Source organism: Triticum aestivum, chromosome 1D (assembly GCF_018294505.1).
Source record: "Triticum aestivum cultivar Chinese Spring chromosome 1D, IWGSC CS RefSeq v2.1, whole genome shotgun sequence".
Classification (NCBI taxonomy): domain Eukaryota; kingdom Viridiplantae; phylum Streptophyta; class Magnoliopsida; order Poales; family Poaceae; genus Triticum; species Triticum aestivum.
Window position 1 is genome coordinate 195470896 of NC_057796.1, and position 20416 is coordinate 195491311.

General features: G+C 45.8%; 1 pseudogene; it reads left to right on the plus strand.

Moving 5' to 3' along the window:
- LOC123158360 (uncharacterized) overlaps positions 1–19334 on the plus strand; it is a 43952-nt pseudogene extending 24618 nt beyond the window's left edge.
- The last annotated feature ends 1082 nt before the right edge of the window (positions 19335–20416 follow it).

Below are 20416 nucleotides of genomic sequence, written 5' to 3' on the forward strand. Positions count from 1 at the left end.
GTCGCCATTGCTCGTGGTGGGAGTCGTCGAAGCTTGATTGTTGGAGAGGCCATAGGACTTGGATGAGAACTTGGCATACTTGAAGTCGTCTTGTACTTGCCGTTCCGCTTTGGTATCTTGATGCACTAGCTCGATGAGGTTCGAGTATGGTTGGAAGTCGGCAATCTTCTTGATAGGGTGATTGAGTCCATTCAAGAAACGTGCCATAGTTTGCTCATCATCTTCTTTGACATTGGCTCGTATCATGGCAATCTCCATTTCCTTGTAGTACTCTTCAACGCTCTTGGTTCCTTGCTTGAGTTGTTGGAGTTTCTTGAAGAGGTCATGGTTGTAGTAGTTTGGCACGAATCGTGCTCTCATGACATCCTTCGTTTGTGCCCAAGTGGTGATGGGTGGTTCACCTCTTGCCGCATGGCGTTCAATGACTTGTTCCCACCAAATGAGGACGTAGTCTTGGAATTCGAGGGATGCCATTGCGATCTTCTTCTCTTCTTCGTAGTTGTGCAAGCGGAAGATTTTGTCAACCTTCAATGCCCATGATATGTACTCTTCGGGGTCATTGCTTCCGGTAAACTTGGGCATGGTGAACTTTAGCTTGCCATATCGTTGCTCTTCATTATGTTGGGGTCGGGGATGATGACGCCCATGTCGGTGAGGATTGGCAATCTCATGTCGCTCTTGGCGAGGAGGGTCATCTTCCTCATGTTGCTCTTGGTGAGGAGGGTTGTCTTCCTCATGATGCTCTTGGCGAGGAGGTGGTCCATTGTCTTCTTGCTCTCGATGGACTTGACGTTCTTGTCTCACATGAGGAGGATCTTGTCGATCTTGATGAGGAACTTGTTGATCATGTCGAGGAGCTTGTCGATGCACACGTGCTTCGTAAATCCTTTCTTGAGCTTCGTCGTGATGTGCTTCTTGATGTAGTCGAGCTTGTCGGCCTCGATTGGCTACGACATGACTTGAGTCTTGAAGAGCATGTTGCGCCTCAAGTGCTTGAGCTTCATGTAGTTGTCGTACTTGACGTTGCGCCTCGGCGTCTTGTGCATCTTGATGTTGTCGCGCTCGCTCCTCTTGTTCTTGTTGTCGTTGGCGTTGCCGTTCTTGTGCTTGTGCGAAAGCAGCTTGGTTGTGACGATGTCGATGCTCTTGAGAGTCGGTGTCATGTAGAGGATTGCGGTTAGCTTGACGGTCTTGATGCGCGGCACGACGAAGAGTGTTCGATGTCGGTGTACTTGAACCGGAGATGGTGTCGTCGTAGTGTCGACTTGAGCAGCTCCGTCTTGACGAGGACGAAGTTGTAGAAGAGCGGACCATCATGGTTCGGATATCTTCTTTGAGGGAACTCATGGATGTGTCGAAGTAGTCTCTTGTACGTTGCTCAGATTGTCGTAGATCGGTGGCGAGGTTGTCGATGCGATCGCCCAAAGCAAGTTGTTCTTGATGCAAAGCTCGGTGTGCACCAAATAGTTGAGTCTTGGTGACGTAGGATGACATGTCGTCGTCTTGCTCCAAGAAGAGTGGATTGGTAGAAGTACTTGGCCTAACCATCATTCCAAACAAAGATATGTGAGTGGGAGAAAGAGAAGAACCAATACCAAATGTACCTTGACCGGTGTTGAAAATGGATCAAAGATCACTCCAATGTGTAGCAAGGAAATAGCACAATTGGTACCAATTCTTGTCGGTTCTCGCACCTACACAAGTAAAAGCTTATGGTGGAGCTTGGTTAGGATGGTGGCACAAAATTTGATGCAATTGTAAGTAAGACTCAATAATGTTGGAAAAGATTCACAAATTTGCAAATGCGACAAGTAGACCAATAGCAAGATATGGTACACGGAAACACACACGCAAATAGATAAGTGGGGTTGGGAAACCAAGGGTGAGCCAAAATGTGGAATCCACCAAGATGCTCTTGTTGCACAACACTAGAGAGACGCTAGCACGATTGCACAATAGGTGGATACGAACTTGTGCACAACCTACTAAGCAAAAATGCAACGACTTCTATCCCAAGTATGCTATATGTATGATGTTTCTATGCTTTGATCCAAGATGATCGAGTATGACAATCTTAATGTTGTATGATGCTATGGTTCTTGCTTAAGCTCTTTGCTTATCTTTCTCCTTTTTGCTTAAAAGCTTGTTTGGCTCCTTGTTGTTTGAGCTCTTTTCTTATGCAATGCTTCACGAACCAAGATAGCAATTGTGTATGCGAAGATAACTTTGTGACACAAGAGATGATACCAAGATATGCAACACGATGATGGTATGTATGCTATGTGAAGTATGAACACTAATGTGCACAAGTCACGTTGTCGGCAATACTCAAAGGCTAGTCTCGATGGGTAAGCTACGCAAAAGTAAGGCCATGGGAATGCAAGAGAGTATGATGATATCGCTATACCAAGATGATATGAAGGTGAAGGTGATACCAATGTAGCCGTTCGTAGTAGTCCTTGGCGAAGATGAGTGGTGGTGATGTTGTTGCTGAACCGTACCTAGATAGCCGAAACACAATAGGACATGGAAACCACAACTCAAATTTTCAAAACAAAATGGGTCAAAATTGTCGGAGTTGGTAGCGGGAAAGGCTATGGTGGTGCTATGCGGAAGTGGTGGTGGTATGCGGAAGTGTATGTGGGCACCGGGACAAAATTTGGTGAGAGTTAGGCGGAAGGCGGAGTGGAGGATGGAAGTGATGCTGCCAGGGGCCGGATGTCCGGGCTGATGGCCGAATGTCCGGGCCGGGCCGGATGTCCGGGCTCGGGATCCGAAGAACACCGCGTGGAGAGGTCAAATCCGGGGCAAAAATTCGGAGGAATTTGTGGATAGAATTTGGGGAAAAGATGGGGAAAAGCTAGATCTACCTGCAACACACGAAATCCGCGGATCAAATCCAACAAAACTTCATCACACCAACAAATCACACAAAAAAATTGGGGCTATTTTTGTGGGGCAATTTTTGGGTTAGGACGAAAAACAACAAAATCAAGCTAGAAAACAAAGAGAGGGGGATCCGAAATCGTGATCAACGTGGCTCATGATACCAAGATGATGTAGGGTGGAACCCTAGATGGCCGATCTTTCACGAAAGGAGCGGATCCCAACTAAGAACATGAAGAACATGAGGGGAAACACGAGGGGAAGACACGAGAGAATCACTCAACCCAACAAGAACAATCACACATGTGCTAGATCCTCAAAACACAAAGACATACACGATCCAAATCCAACAAGGGATGATACATAGGTAACCGATTCTTCTCTGAAAGGAGGTCTTGAGGGGGGTCTTCTCCGTGAGGAGGTCTTGAATCCAAGGGGATCTTCTCCGTAGAGGGGCCGCGGTCTCTCTCGTGGAGTAGATCCGTAATGGATGAGCAATGCTCTATCTCACAAATGAGCTAAACCAATGCTAACCCTAGAAAGATGGAGGAGAAGGAGTATATATAGTCTAGGGGGTCGAAGGGGTACACGGGTCTCGGCCCTTACTGTGCGCAGACAGGGGTGGCCGGATGTCCGGGCGACGGGCCAGATGTCCGGGGCTTCAGGAGGGGCCGGATGTCCGGGCTGGGGGGGCGGATGTCCGGGCTGGAGGGCAAAATTCTGGATGTTCTGTAGCGTGGCGCCGGATGTCCGGGCTGGGGCCGGATGTCCGGGCCCTGTAGGCTTGGGCGTCTGGGCTGCTGCTGCTGTGGTTTCTCCAGGGGCCGGATGTCCGGGGACTTGGCCGGATGTCCGGGGCCTGGAAGGTGAACTTGCCCGTTTCCGTTGGTTCTCTTCATCCGTGAACTTGGCGGCTTGTCCGTCTTCACGTGCATCCTCGGGAGGCTCCTCTTGACACCTAATCATGCATAGCATATCGGACTTAGGTAGTAGCCATGTCTCGAGTGGATCATATGTGATATCACTAAGGAAGGAAGTCACCTCGTTCTCGAGAGCTCTAGCTCGTGCTCGTGTCATAGGTCCTCTTGGCTCTTCATGAGACGATGGTAGGTCCATGGGGATGACCGTAGGATGCTCCGCATCAAAACGGAGTCCAATTGACGTGCCAATTTTTGTTGATTTTTTATGGACCAAAAGAAGTCCCTGGAGCAAAAGAGTTGGGCCAGAAGAGTCCTGGGCTGTCCACAAGGGTGGGGGCGTGCCCACCCCCCTGGGCGTGGGCCCCTGCCTCGTGGACGACTCGTAGACCCCCCTGACGTGAAACCAACGCCAAAAATTCCTATAAATACAGAAACCCCCAGAAAATAACCGAGATCGGAAGTTCCGCCGCTGAAAGTGTCTGTAGCCACGAGAAATCAATCTAGGCCCTCTCTGGCACCCTGCCGGAGGGGCCATCATCACCGGAGGCCATGGAGGAGGATCCGGAGGGGCCATCATCGCCATGAAGGCCAAGGACCAGAGGGAGAACCTCTCCCCATCTAGGGGGGGCATGGAGGAGGAAGCACAAGGGGGAGAACCTCTCCTCCTCTCTCTCGGTGACGCCGGAGTGCCATCGGGAGGGGAATCATCGCCGTGGTGATCGTCTTCATCAACATCACCATCCTCATCTATTTTACGCGGTCCACTCTCCCGCACCCCGCTGTAATCCCTACTTGAACATGGTGCTTTATGCCACATATTATGATCCAATGATGTGTTGCCATCCTATGATGTTTTGAGTAGATATCCTTTCTCTTTGGGTTGATTGATGATCTAGATTGGTATGGGTTGTATGTTTTATTTTGGTGTTGTCCTATTGCGCCCTCCGTGTCGCGCAAGCGTGAGGGATTCCCGCTGTAGGGTGTTGCAATACGTTCATGATTCGCTTATAGTGGGTTGGTGAGTGACTGAAACACAAACCCGAGTAAGGGCGTTGTTGCGTATGGGAATAAAGAGGACTTGATGCTTTAATGCTATGGTTGGGTTTTACCTTAATGATCTTTAGTAGTTGTGGATGCTTGCTAGAGTTCCAATGATAAGTGCATATGATCCAAGAAGAGAAAGTATGTTAGCTTATGCCTCTCCCTCATATGAAATTGCAATGACGACTACCGGTCTTGTTAACAATTGCCAAGGATAATTCCGCACACCGACTCATCATTATTCCACACTCGCTATTTATAATATTTAGTAATATATTCTAACTTTCTGATAACAGCACCTACTTTTATATTTTAGCTCTCTGATACCATGCAAAGTTATCCTCTTCAAACCCACAACGTAGTTTTATTTCTCGTTTCTAGTTGGAAGCAAAAGTTCGGTGCACGTAGAGTCGTATCAGTGGCAGATAGGGCTTGGAAGAATATTGATCTTACCTTTAGCTCCTTGTGGGTTCGACACTCCATACTTATCACTTCCACCTTTGGAAATTGCTACGATGATTCCCTGCACTTGGGGATTATCAGTTCCTCTGGCACGATAAAATCTTCGTCGCCGAGGCTTATGTCGTCTTTGGAGGGTGGAAGATAGTTGCTGTCCTCCGAGTCGTTGTTCCATCTTTGTTCATTAGGGTCAACTTGCCCGTCCTCCCGATCATCCTGTTCGGATGTTGGTTCAATGGGGTCTTCTTGGTTTTCGGCGTTCTCTGGTTCGGTGCCGGTATTGCTGTTCTTGCCGCGACGCGATTTAGAGCGGCACCGCTGACGTCGACGTTTCAGCGGTATCTCAGGAGGTTCGTCCTCGACTGGGTTTTTCTCATCATCGCCGTCGCTGTTTTTAGGTGTATCCACCATGTATACGTCATACGAGAAGGTGGCCGTCCAACGTTCGGCGACCGGCGGGTTTTGGGCCTGTTCCTCTCCAGCATCGTTGTCCATACCGTCGATGTCTTCGGAGGCGTACTCAAGCATGTCAGTTAGGTCCTCGACAGTGGCTATGAAGTGGGTGGTGGGTGGGACGTAAAATTCCTCGCTCTGAGCCCCTAGTCTGGGCTGGGCGTAGTTCGGACATTGCCCCTCTGTAATAACAAGGGATCGCATTAAGTCTAGAGCCTCGCTTAAAGGCGAGGTTCGGCCAGGGAGAAGAGAATTCGTGGAGTACGGCGGGAAAGAAACTCCTTGGCCAAGCTCACACGATGCTGACTCCGAGGGTTCGGAGCCAGTATTCGAAGAGTCCGTCTTCATGATGATTGCCGGTGATGCTGTTTCCTCCGGCTCTCCTGTACTAGGCTTAATAACCGCAGAGAGTCCGGCGGGCTCGGGAATCCCGTCTTCGGACCCAGTGACGCGCTCCAGATTTAAGGTCAGAGCGGAGGTTGGGGTCGCGAACCCTTGGAAGATCAAGTCTCCTTGGATATCAGTGACATAATCCAGATTTCCAAAACTAATCTGGTGACCTGGGGCGTAGCTGTCGATCTGCTCTAGATGGCCAAGTGAGTTGGCCCGCAGTGCGAAGCCGCCGAACACAAAGATCTGGCCGGGGAGAAAGACCTCCCTCAGGGCTGCGTTGTTGTAGATGATTGATTGAGCCATCGAGCCTTGCGATGATGGCACAGTGGAACTCTCAATGAAAGCACCAATGTCGGTGTCAAAACCGGCAGATCTCGGGTAGGGGGTCCCGAACTGTGCGTCTAAGGATCGATGGTAACAGGAGACAAGGGACACGATGTTTACCCAGGTTCGGGCCCTCTTGATGGAGGTAATACCCTACGTCCTGCTTGATTGACTTTGATGAGTATAAGGGTTACAAGGGTTGATCTACCCCAAGATCGTAATGGCTAAAACCTAATTGTCTAGCCTGTGTGATTATGATTATGTCTCTACAGACTAAACCCTCTGGTTTATATAGACACCGGAGGGGGCTAGGGTTGTACAGAGTCGGTTTACAGAGAAAGGAATATTCATATCCTCACGCTAAGCTTGCCTTCCACGCCAAGGAGAGTCCCATCCGGACACGAGGGAAGGCCTTCTATCTTGTATCTTCACGGCCCATCTGTCCGGCCCACATCACGTAGCCCAGACACCCGAGGACCCCATAATCCAGGACTCCCTCAGTTGCGATGCTTATGTGAACAAGCTTCAGCCTGATAAGCTCGAACACAAATTGGAGAAGTGCGTCTTCATAGGATACCCAAAAGAAACTGTTGGGTACACCTTCTATCACAGATCCGAAGGCAAAATCTTTGTTGCTAAGAATGGATCCTTTGTAGAGAAGGAGTTTCTCTCGAAAGAAGTGAGTGGGAGGAAAGTAGAACTTGATGAGGTAATTGTACCTTCTCTCGAATTGGGAAGTAGCTCATCACAGAAAACTGTTCCTGTGATACCTACACCAACTAGAGAGGAAGCTAATGATAATGATCATGAAACTTCAGATCAGGTTACTACCGAACCTCGTAGGTCACACAGAGCATGTTCCGCACCAGAGTGGTATGGTAATCCTATTCTGGAAGTCATGTTACTAGACCACGACGAACCTACGAACTATGAAGAAGCTATGATGAGCCCAGATTCCACAAAATGGCTTGAGGCCATGAAATCTAAGATATGATTCATGTATGAGAACAAAGTATGGACTTTGGTTGACTTGCCCGATGATCGGCGAGCCATAAAGAATGAATGGATCTTTAAGAAGAAGACTGACGCTGATGGTAATGTTACTGTCTACAACACTCAACTTGTAGCGAAAGGTTTTCGACAAGTTCAAGGAGTTGACTACGATGAGAATTTCTCACCCGTAGCGATGCTCAAGTCTATCCGAATCATGTTAGCAATTGCTGCAATTTATGATTATGAAATCTGGCAAATGGACGTCAAAACTGCATTCCTTAATGGATTTCTTAAAGAAGAGTTGTATATGATGCAACCAGAAGGTTTTGTCAATCCTAAAGGTGCTAACAAACTGTGCAAGCTCCATCGATCCATTTTGGACTGGTGCAAGCATCTCGGAGTTGGAATATATGCTTTGATGAGGTGATCAAAGCATATGGTTTTATACAGACTTTTGGAGAAACATGTATTTACCAGAAATTGAGTGGGAGCTCTCTGTAGCATTTCTAAGATTATATGTGGATGACATATTGTTGATTGGAAATGATATAGAATTTCTGGATAGCATAAAAGGATACTTGAATAAGAGTTTTTCAATGAAAGACCTCGGCGAAGCTGCTTATATATTGGGCATCAAGATCTATAGAGATAGATCAAGACGCTTAATTGGACTTTCACAAAGCACATACCTTGATAAAGTTTTGAAGAAGTTCAAAATGGATCAGTCAAAGAAAGGGTTCTTGCCTGTGTTACAAGGTGTGAAGTTGAGTTAGACTCAATGCCCGACCACTGCAGAAGATAGAGAGAAAATGAAAGTCATTCCCTATGCCTCAGCCATAGGTTCTATCATGTATGCTATGTTGTGTACCAAACCTGATGTGTGCCTTGCTATAAGTCTAGCAGGGAGGTACAAAAGTAATCCAGGAGTGGATCACTGGACAGCGGTCAAGAACATCCTGAAGTACCTGAAAGGTACTAAGGATATGTTTCTCGTTTATGGAGGTGACAAAGAGCTTGTCGTAAATGGTTACGTCGATGCTAGCTTTGACACTGATCCGGATGACTCTAAGTCACAAAACGGATACGTATTTATATTGAATGGTGGAGCTGGCAGTTGGTGCAGTTCGAAGCAAAGCGTCGTGGCAGGATCTACGTGTGAAGCGGAGTACATAGCTGCTTCCAGAGCAGAGAATGAAGGAGTCTGGATGAAGGAGTTCATATCTGATCTAGGTGTAATACCTAGTGCATAGGGTCCAATGAAAATCTTTTGTGACAATACTGGAGCAATTGCCTTGCCGAAGGAATCCAAATTTCTCAAAAGAACCAAACACATCAAGAGACGCTTCAACTCCATCCGTGATCAAGTCAAGGAGGGAGACATAGAGATTTGCAAAATACATACGGATCTGAATGTGGCAGACCCGTTGACTAAGCCTCTTCCACGAGCAAAACATGATCAACACCAAGACTCCATGGGTGTTAGAATCATTACAATGTAATCTAGATTATTGACTCTAGTGCAAGTGGGGGACTAAAGGAAATATGCCCTAGAGGCAATAATAAAGTTGTTATTTTATATTTCCTTATATCATGATAAATGTTCATTATTCATGCTAGAATTGTATTAACCAAAAACTTGATACATGTGTGAATACATAGACAAAACACAGTGTTCCTAGTAAGACTCTACTAGACTAGCTCGTTAATCAAAGATGGTTAAGTTTCCTAACCATAGACATGTGTTGTCATTTGATGAACGGGATCACATCATTAGGAGAATGATGTGATGGAAAAGACCCATCCGTTAGCTTATCATATTGATCATTCGGTTTTATTGCTATTGCTATTGCTTTCTTCATGTCATATACATATTCCTTTGACTATGAGATTATGCAACTCCCGGATACCGGAGGAATACCTTGTGTGCTATCAAATGTCATAACGTAACTGGGTGATTATAAAGATGCTCTACAGGTATCTCCGAAGGTGTTTGTTGGGTTGGCATAGATTGAGATTAGGATTTGTCACTCCGAGTATCGGAGAGGTATCTCTGGGCCCTCTCGGTAATGCACATCATAATAAGCCTTGCAAGCAATGTGACTAATGAGTTAGTTGCGGGATGATGTATTACGGAACGAGTAAAGAGACTTGCCGGTAACTAGATTGAACTAGGTATGAAGATACCGACGATCGAATCTCGGGCAAGTAACATATCGATGACAAAGGGAATAACGTATGTTGTCATTACGGTACGACTGATAAAGATCTTCGTAGAATATGTAGGAACCAATATGAGCATCCAGGTTCCGCTATTGGTTATTGACCGGAGAGGTGTCTCGATCATGTCTACATAGTTCTTGAACCCGTAGGGTCCGCATGCTTAACGTTCGATGGCGATTTTGTATTATATAAGTTATGTGATTTGGTGACTGAATGTTGTTCGGATTCCCGGATGAGATCACGGACATGACGAGGAGTCTCAAAATGGTCGAGAGGTAAAGATTCATATATAGGACGATGATATTCGGACACCGAAAGTGTTCTGGGGGTACCAGGTACATATCGGGCCACCGAAGGGGTTCCGGGCCCCCCCGGCAACTATATGGGCCTAATGGGCCAAGAGGGGGACAGACCAGCCCCTAAGGGGATGGTGCGCCCCCATATAGGCCGAAATAGGAGGAGAAGGAAAGAGGGGAAGAGAGAAGGAAGGGGAGGGATTCGGCCTCCCCCTTCCTTCCCTCTCCCTCCTCCTTCCTTCCCCCTCTGGAACTTATGGAAGGGGGGAGGCCGAATTGGGGAGGCTCCCAAGTAGGATTCCTCCTACTTGGGGCACCCCCTCCATAGTTTACGCCTCTGGTCATATTCACGTAGTGCTTAGGCGAAGCCCTGCGCGGATCACTTCACCATCACCGTCACCACGCCGTCGTGTTGACGGAACTCTCCCTTGACACTTTGCTAGATCAAGAGTTCGAGGGACGTCATCAAGCTGAACGTGTGCAGAACTCGGAGGTGCCGTACGTTCGGTGCTTGATCGGTCGGAACGAGAATAAGTTCGACTACATCAACCGTGTTGTCAAATGCTTCCGCTTTCGGTCTACGAGGGTACATGGACACACTCCCCCCCTCTTGTTGCTATGCATCTCCTAGATAGATCTTGCGTGAGCGTTGGATTTTTTTTGAAATTACATGCTACGTTTCCCAACAAATTTGCCATTGTATTGGTGTGTTGGGGACATAAGAGATTTCTTGTATTTGGTTGCAAGGTTGTTTGAGAGAGACCATCTTCATCCTACGCCTCCCATAGATTGATAAATCTTAAGTCATCTACTTAAGGGAAAATTGCTATTGTCCTACAAAACTCTGTGCTTGGAGGCTCAACACGAGTCTACAAAAATAAGTTGTGTAGTAGACATCATGCCCGCATACATTTCAAACAGTTTTCAACTAACCGGACAAAATTCATATAAACACGACGGATTTTCATATAAACCGGACGAGATTCATGCAAACACGGATTTTCATTACGTTTTGAACATTTGGAACAAAAAAAGCGGTCCAACCCTAAACATATCCTACGGTTGCGGTCGTCGTCCACTTCCTTTGTATTCCGCATCGGCGACCACGTTCTCCATCTACCGTCTCCATGAATGGCGGCGGGGTTCAAGACCCGTGAAGTGGAGAGTAGAACTTGGGAGACGGACCGACCTACTTGGGACACAATCTGCGACCCATCCGTCGCCAAGGCCAGTGGACATGAGGTCGATGATGGACGTGGATGGTCCATCACTATCCACCTTTCACGTGCTCCCCCGAACATCGGAAGGTGGTGTGTAGGACGCGCAGCTGGCGGCCGCGTCCGATTATGCCAGAACTTTGTTGCGAGCGATGCGCGTGGCCTCGTAGAGCATGCACTACTCCGCAACGAAGTTCGGATTCGCTGCGGCCATGGCGGCCATGGCCGCCTCGCTTGCATGCTCGTTGTATATTTGGCCCTCTACCAGCCCGTACTGCTCGATGTCGGTGTCAAAACTGGCGGATCTCGGGTAGGGGTCCCGAATTGTGCGTCTAAGGTCGATGGTAACAGGAGACGGGGGACACGATGTTTACCCAGGTTTGGGCCCTCTTGATGGAGGTAATACCCTACTTCCTGCTTGATTGATCTTGATGAATATGAGGATTACAAGAGTTGATCTACCACGAGATCGTAATGGCTAAACCCTAGATGTCTAGCCTGCATGATTTTGATTGCCTCTACGGACTAAACCCTTCGGTTTATATAGACACCAGAGGGGCCTAGGGTTGTACATAGTTGGTTTACAAAGGAAGGAATCTACATATCTGAACGCCAAGCTTGCCACCCACACAAAGGAGAGTCCCATCCGGACACGGGTGGAAGTCTTCTGTCTTGTATCTTCATAGCCCATTAGTCCAGCCCATGTTACATAGTCCGGACGCCCGAGGACCCCTTAATCCAGGACTCCCACAGTAGCCCCTGAACCAGGCTTCAATGACGATGTGTCCGACCCGCAGATTGTCTTCGGCATTGCAAGGCGGGTTCCTCCTATGAATACTCCAAAACAGCTTTCGAACACGGAAAACGTGTCCGGCTCTGCAAAACAAGTACCACACACACCCGCAGAGAGTATAATATTTCACGAGTCCAATCTACTGACAAGTTTTGTAGCGTGACATTGATACGTCTCCAACGTATCTATAATTTATGAAGTATTCATGCCATGTTTACAATAGTTTTATATGATTTTGGTATGATTTGATTAGAACTAACCCGAACTGACGTTGTTTTCAGCAGAACTACCGTGGTGTTGTTTTTGTGCAGAAATAAAAGTTCTCGGAATGTGATGAAAATCAACGGAGAATTTTTCTGGAAAATATGAAAAATACTGCAACAAAACTCCACCGGAGGGGAGTCCCGTGGGCCCCACGAGGGTGGGGGGCGCGCCCCCTGCCTCGTGGACTCCCCGAGGCCCCCCCTGACGTGAAATCAACGCCAACTCCTCCTATAAATCAAGAAAACCCCAGAACAGAACCTAGATCGGAAGTTCCGCCACCGCAAGCCTCTGTAGCCATGAGAAATCAATCTAGGCCCTCTCTGGCACCCTGCCGGAGGGGGCCATCATCACCAGAGGCCATGGAGGAGGATCCCGGAGGGGTCATCATCGCCATGAAGGCCATGGACCAGAGGGGGAACCTCTCCCCATCCAGGGCGGAGGCCATGGAGGAGGAAGCACAAGGGGGAGAGCCTCTCCTCCTCTCTCTCGGTGGCGCCGGAGTGCCATCGGGAGGCGAATCATTGCCGCGGTGATCGCCTTCATCAACATCACCATCATCATCACCATCCTCATCTATTTTATGCGGTCCACTCTCCCGCACCCCGCTGTAATTCCTACTTGAACATGGTGCTTTATGCCACATATTATGATCCAATGATGTGTTGCCATCCTATGATGTTTTGAGTAGATATCCTTTGTCTTTGGGTTGATTGATGATCTAGATTGGCATGAGTTGTATGTTTTATTTTGGTGCTGTCCTATTGCGCCCTCCGTGTTGCGCAAGCGTGAGGGATTCCCACTGTAGGGTGTTGCAATATGTCCATGGTTTACTTATTGTCTGCGTTGCTTGAGTGACAGAAGCATAAACATGGATAAGTGGGTCACGGCGTATGGGATAAAGGGGACTTGATGCTTTAATGCTATGGTTGGGTTTTACCTTCATGATCTTTAGTAGTTGCGGATGCTTGCTAGAGTTCCAATCATAAGTACATATGATCCAAGATGAGAAAGTATGTTAGCTTATGTCTCTCCCTCATCTGAAATTGCAATAGTGATTACCAGTCTTGTTAACAATTGCCTAGGACAATTCCGCACACCAATCCATCATTATTCCACACTCGCTATTTATAATATTTAGTAATATATTCTAACTTAATGATAACAGCACCTGCTTTTATATTTTAGCTCTCCGATATCATGCAAAGTTATCCTCTTCATACCCACAACGTAGTTTTATTTCTCGTTTCTAGTTGGAAGCAAACGCTCGGTGTACGTAGAGTCGTATCAGTGGCAGATAGGACTTGAGAGAATATTGATCTTACCTTTAGCTCCTTGTGGGTTCGACACTCCATACTTATCACTTCCATCTTTGGGAATTGCTACGATGATTCCCTGCACTTGGGGATTATCAAGCTCTTTTCTGGCGCCGTTGCCGGGGAGCAATAGCGTGGGGTTGATATTCTCGTGTGTGCTTGTTTGCTTTCTTCACTAAGTAGATTTATTTTTCCTTTTTGTTTCTGTTTAGTTGTGGGTCAAACATACAATTTTTTTAAAAGAATGAAAATGCAAAAAAATAAAATACTTTCCTCTCATGCCTAAAAAGTTTTTCAAAAAGAGAAGTGATTGGAAAGTTATGCATTGAAGAAATGAGGGTCGACCTTGAGCACTTGTGTTCATGCCCACGGAAACAATGTAGAATTTTTCATGGAAGTTTCTCTGTAAATAATTATCCCCTTGTGTATATCCATTGTATTATAAAAATGATGTGCCAAGCTTTGGTTTTAGGATGATTAGATTGCTTGTTTACTATGTGCAGAACAAAAACAGAAACTTTGGCTGTAGCGCATGACTTTACATTTTTTACTGGAAGGTCAAATGGGTCTGAAACATTTTACACATTACTCCCGTACAAATTTTTCAAATTTTCAAATTTATTTCATAATTTTTGGAGTTACAGAAGTTTACTAAACTTCCAGATTTACTACAGACTGTCCTGTTTTTGACAGATTCTGTTTTTCTCGTGTTGTTTGCTTATGTAGGTTTAACACCAATATAAATAAAGAATGAGCTCATTACAGTACCTTAAAGTGGTAGTTTGCTTTATTACACTAACGGATCTCACAAAGTTTTTATTAAAGTTTTGTGTGGATGAAGTGTTCGAAGATCGAGGAGCTATGAATATGAGAAGAATAATGAGAGGCAAGAGTTCAAGCTTGGGGATGCCCAAGGCACCCCAAGTAGATATTTCAAAGGATACTCAAGCATCTAAGCTTGGGGATGCCCCGGTTGGCATCCCATCTTTCTTCTTCAACAATTATCGTTTTACCTCGGTTTTTGTTTTGTTCACATGATTTGTGTCCTTTGTGTTTTTATTTTTCTTTAAGAACCATGCTAGTATGAGATGTCCCTTCATCAATTTATATAATGATTCATGTGCTTCACTTATATCTTTTGAGTATGACCTTATAGAATGCACTTTGTGCTTCACTTAAATCTTTTGAGTATGGTTTTATAGAATGCTTCGTGTGCTTCACTTATATATTTTGAGCTTGGATATTGGTTAGTCTATATTAATTTTAGAATTCTCCATGAACTTCACTTATATATTTTGGAGTATGAATAATACTATCATCTAAAGCGGGTTTGGAAGAGTGTCAACTTTAGGAATTAGTGATCCCACTATTCTGAATGAGAAGAATTTTGCTTATGTGGAGAGTAGAAAAATTTCTATGCTTGTAGATCATGAAAAGAATGTTTTATGTGATGGTTATATTGTTGAATTCATTCATGATGCTACTGAAAGTTATTATGAGGAAGGAATATATGCTTGTAGGAGTTGCAATAATATCAAGTTTCCTCTCTATGTGCTTAAAGTTTTGAGGTTATACTTGTTTTGCCTTCCTATGCTAGTTGATTCTTGTTCCTATAAATTATGTGCTCACAAAATACCTAGGCATAGGAATTGGGTTAGATTTAAATGTGCTAGTCATATTCTTCATGATGCTCTCTTTATGTTTCAATTCTTTTCTTTTATGTGAGCATCATTGAAATCATTATGCCTAGCTAAAAGGCACTAAAGAAAATCGCTTGTTGGGAGACAACCCAATATTTACCCTTACTGTTTTTGTGTGTTTACATGATTAAGCTACTGTATTAATCATGTTTTATAGCTTTTGTTTCAATAAAGTGCCAAGTAAGACCTTTGGGAAGACTTGGGTGAAAGTTAATGTGATCTTGCTGTAAAAAAAACAGAAACTTTGCGCTCACGGGATTAGCCGCCATTTTTTTTACAGAAGAGTGCTTTCGAGTTGATTCTTTTTGCAGAAGATTAATAGACAAATTCCTCACGTCCACCAATTATTTCATAATTTTTGGAGTAGCATAAGTATGGTTGCTGTTCAGATCATTACAGACTGTTCTGTTTCTGACAGATTCCGTTTTCATTGCATAGTTTGCTTGTTTTCTAGTTTCTATGGCTTATATTTCTCAATATAAATTGTTTAAATGATATGGTACAGTAGGCATTGTGTGAGAACAATTATGAACCTTGTCTTTGACAGTACCAAGGCGAATGGTTTACTCTTTATCATACTAACCTATCTCACGAAGTTCCGTTAAGTTTTGTGTGATTGAAGTTTTCAAGCTTTGGGTGAGATATCGATATGAGGAGAATAAGGAGTAGAAATACCCTAAGCTTGGGGATGCCCAAGGCACCCCAAGGTAATATTCAAGGAAGACTCAATCGCCTAAGCTTGGGGATGCCCCGGAGGGCATCCCCTCTTTCGTCTTCTAAACTTTCGGTATACCTTACTAGGAGCTATATTTTTATTCGTTACATGATATGTGTTTTGCTTGGAGCGTATTTTCAATTTTATTTGGTGTTTGAATAAAATCATTGGATCTGAAATCTTTAATGAAAAAGAATCCTCCCATGGCTAGTTAATTATTTGACTACTCAGTATTCTTCACTTATATCTTTTGGAGTAGTCTGTCATTTACTCACGTGCTTCACGTATATCCTATGAGTAAATGGTTGAATGAATTGAATATCATAAATCTGAATTTATATATGTTTCATATGCTTATAACATGGGGAGTAATGACTTCACACATAATAAGTATAGGTAGTAAACTTATTGAAAGTTAGCAAACGTAGAATTGGTCACTTGAACAATTCATGAAAGAATATTAAAGGAAGAGAGATTTCACATATAAATATACTATCTTGGACACGGCGGGTGTCGTACGCGGTGGATCTCGTGCGCCGCACCGCCACGTTCCACGAGACATCCAGCGGCTCGTCCTCCTCGATTCTTGCGGGTTCATGGTGGATGCACGCTATGTGCACGAGGGGGAACGGATTGACGTGGGCTGCTTCGTCTCCTTCCCATGCCACTTCGCCAGGATCGAGGACCGCCTGCTGGTGATTGGCTCGTCGTGCGGTGCTCCGACGTGCGTCGACGAGGCGACGGGGCGCACGGATCATGCTGATCTGGAGAAAGGGGATGCGGTACACGGGGACAAGGTTGAGGTGGTCGTGCACGGCCCCCCCGACCTCCACCACGACCGGACAGGAGACCCGGGGTGCTTGGGCGTGGCCCCGACCGCCATGACCCGGATCCTCGACACGTGGGAGCAGCGGACACCAACCGCCCGGATCCGTCGCGAGCTAGGGTTTCGTCCCACGCCCCAGGTACTAATACGCCGCTACCTCGCTCTCGCTCCGTGTTTTCAGATCTCGACGAGTGCCTGCTCCATCTCTGGGAGGCGCTGCAGAGGAGAGAAATTAGGGTTCCTCCCTCCTTCTCTCGGTGGGAGGGCAAGATCCGCGGCGACGCTAGATCCTTTGCTCAGGTCGTCGCTTCCCCACCTCCACCCAAAAATCCAGATCCGAAACAAGGTTGTGGGGGTGGAGAGATGAGGGGAATGGTTTCGGCGCTGGCAGGCATGGCCGTGGGGCGGGACGATTCGACCGCGGCGGTGGCCATGGACGGGACAGCAACATGTGGAAGCGCAAGGAGGACATGGGGCAGTCCTCGACTACCAGGACGTCGGGCTCCGGCGACACGAGCTTCGACAAGTGGGACGTCGCGGTGGGTGCGGGTGGATCTGGGCCGCCGTGCCCGGACCGCTGGTCCTCTGCTATCGACGACGACGGCGGGGACCAGAACACACGACGGCTGCAAGGGAAAACACCTTCGCCTGCTGCGGGGCGAGATCCAAGCACCCACGCTGGTAACCCTAACCCTACCCCTGATGCATGTCAGATCTGCAATGCTTTTGGTCATTACACGACTAGGTGCCCTCAGGCTCTGTGTGAGTGATGCAAGAAGAGAGGTCACTCGTCGATTATTTGCATTGAATTCCTTCCTTGGGAACGTATTCCTGCTATGTGTGGCTTCCAATCCAAGGGGCAGGGCTTCTGTTACTTTCCTGATTATAGTGTAGAGAGACAGCCGCAGAGAGAGAATACCAATGTGCTCATAACCATTGTGGAAGGGGCCATATCTAAACAAGATCTGCAGGATGATATGGGGGTGTACATTGGGCAGGGCTGGAGATGTTCTGCTCATCTCATAGCCCCTAACAAATATGTCATGAGGTTCCCTAATGTGAGAGAGGTTGAACATGCTCTGTTTGTGGAATACATAAACCTCAAAAAGCACCAAACAGTGGTCAGAATCACACCATGGTCTGATGACATGGACTGTGAGGGTCTGCTTGAGATTGCCTGGGTGGAAATTAGTAAGATACCCCTTAATAAAAGATGTGACAAGAATGTGGCTTATCCTGGTGGGCTTGTTGGGGTGACTTTAGAGATCGATATGTCAACTATTAAGCGCCCTCGTCTGTTCGGGTTAAGATTGGATGCCACAGTATTGATAATCTTCCTGTTTCTGCTGAGGGTTGCATGGGGGGCCGCTTCTACAAATTCCAGTATGAAGTAGAAGAAGTTCTGGTGAGGAATCCGGTGAAGGAAGATGATTCTGTGCCTGTTAGAAATGATCAGAAAGATTCCCTGATGTCCACTCCGAAAAGGAAGAGGCAGGACGGGGGGGCTGAACCATCTAAGAGTGCTCATGCTCCTGTTGAACATGGTACATCTGCCTTCAAGGGGAAGGCCTGTCGCCTGCTCCCTCTTGAGAAAGAGAAAGAAAATGAGGAGGATAACCTGTCAGACTCTTATGAAAGTGATGATGATAAGACTTTATTTATTGAGAAACTGGCCAATGAGAATTCTTCTCAAGAGGGTTGTGAAGTGAAATCAGATGGAGGAAAAATCTCTGATCATGAGGAAAATGCACCTGACAAGAGCACTGATGTGCAAACATTGCAGGTGAATGTACTTCCTTTGATCGAGAAGAAATGTTCATATGCGGAAATAGTAACTGGTGTTTCGCAGGTCTCAGAAGTTACAGGAGAGGTGGATCCAAAGCTGAAGGTATCAGATGATTATCTGGTACACCTGCCATCGCCTGATTGTGACAATGAGATAATTCCCACACCTCCATTGTTCCCTGAGACTAACTTGAGGTTTAGTATTCGATGTGGTCAGGAGAGGCAGGGAGACATGATGCAAAAAGCCATGGAAGTGGCCAAGAAGAAAAATCTGGAAGGTAACTCTCAAAACCCTAGAAAAAACTCTTTTGCTGCTTTGGGGGATGCTGAGCTAATAAGTAGAGCTAATAAAATGGGGGTTCTAATTCCAGATGATCACTTTACTTGTATTGATATCCTGCATGAGTTAGAGGATGTTAGAGGAAATCTGTTGAGTAAATAGGATGATATTAATAAGGGAAATGAGAAACAGGATGACCTGGTCGTCACAAATGGGTTTGGAAAACAAGCCCACCTTAGCTTATCTTGGTTAGAACAAGATGAGTATTGTAGTGAAGATTTCTGTTCTTATAAAAATGGGAGCAGAAAGAAAAAAAGCAAATCTGCTGTCAAGCTATCTAGGCCTGTGACTAGAAGCCAAAAGAAAATGACAGTAGAAAACAAAGATAGTGGTAACCCTCCCCTGGCCCCTAGCAGGGTTACCAGGTCCAAAAAACAAAAAACCCATTCCAAATGAGAGGTCTCATTTGGAACTGCAGAGGGGTGGGCAAGAAAGGAATGGCCACCTGCCTCTCTGACTTAATAAGTGACCATTCCCTTGATTTCCTGGGTCTACAGGAAACCATGAAGAAAAACTTCTCCCCTAAATGCTTGAGAAAAATCGACCCTTTTAGTATCTTTGAGTGGGTTTGGATCCCCTCATGTGGCAAATCAGGTGGTATCATTGCAGGAGCTAGAAAGGATAATTTGGACTTGAGGTCCAATAAGAAAGGAAAGTTCATGATCCAGCTTGACCTAATAGATAGGAAGAATAAATCTGAATGGAGTATTCTAGTGGTGTATGGCCCAACTCATGAGGATATGAGGGAGGAGTTCCTGCTGGAACTTGCTCAATTTTGTTTTGATATGAACAAACCCTACATAGTTGGGGGAGACTTTAACATCTTGAGGCATGGTGGAGAGAAAAATAAAAAATTACATGGCCATAAATCTATGGACATATTCAATTCTATCATTAATGCATATGGCCTGAGGGAGATTTATTGTAGTGGAGGGAAATATACTTGGACAAATAACCAGACCCACCCCACCTTGGAAAAGCTAGACAGGATTTTGATGTCTAGTGACTGGGAAAGCTTGTACCCATTGGTAACTGTTAGAAAGCAGGTTAGAGAGTTATCTGACCATAACCCCCTACTCCTCTCCTCAGGAGACATGGACAGGGAGGCGCATAAACCTAGGGAGTTCAGGTTTGATCTGGCCTGGCTTAAAAATGAGGACTTTTTACCCTTAGTGGACAAAATCTGGAATAAAGCGGTTAAAGCCGAAGATCCTATTGATATTCTTAATATCAAACTAAAAAGGTTTAAAACCTTCTTCAAAGGGTGGGGGTCCAACAAGTACGACCATACCAAGAAGAGAAAAGAAGAATTAAGAGTGGAACTGTCCACTCTTGAGGATCTCGAAGAAGAGGGACCTCTGACCCCTGAGATGTATAGTAGAAAGGTGGATATTAATTTTGAACTTCATGAGATTCTGGTGAATGAGGAGATTTTCTGGCTACAACAATCCCATGAGCGTTGGCTGCTCAAAGGGGAT